Genomic DNA, 217 nt, shown 5'->3' on the forward strand with positions numbered 1-217 from the left:
CCCTCGTCGCTGCGCGACTCGGGCAATTTCAGCAACTTCCGAAAACACGCGTGATATTAATCCTTATTTCACTCGGCCCCATGCGATTACCTATACAAATTAGTCATGTTTTTTTTGTTTTGATTTTTGTTTTTTTTGTGTGTGTTATGTAGCTATATATTGTTTCTGTGAAACAAATGCAGAGTAAATGAACGGTGTAGAGTTGAGTCATTGTAAA

Source organism: Stylophora pistillata, chromosome 12 (assembly GCF_964205215.1).
Source record: "Stylophora pistillata chromosome 12, jaStyPist1.2, whole genome shotgun sequence".
In the NCBI taxonomy this organism is placed as follows: domain Eukaryota; kingdom Metazoa; phylum Cnidaria; class Anthozoa; order Scleractinia; family Pocilloporidae; genus Stylophora; species Stylophora pistillata.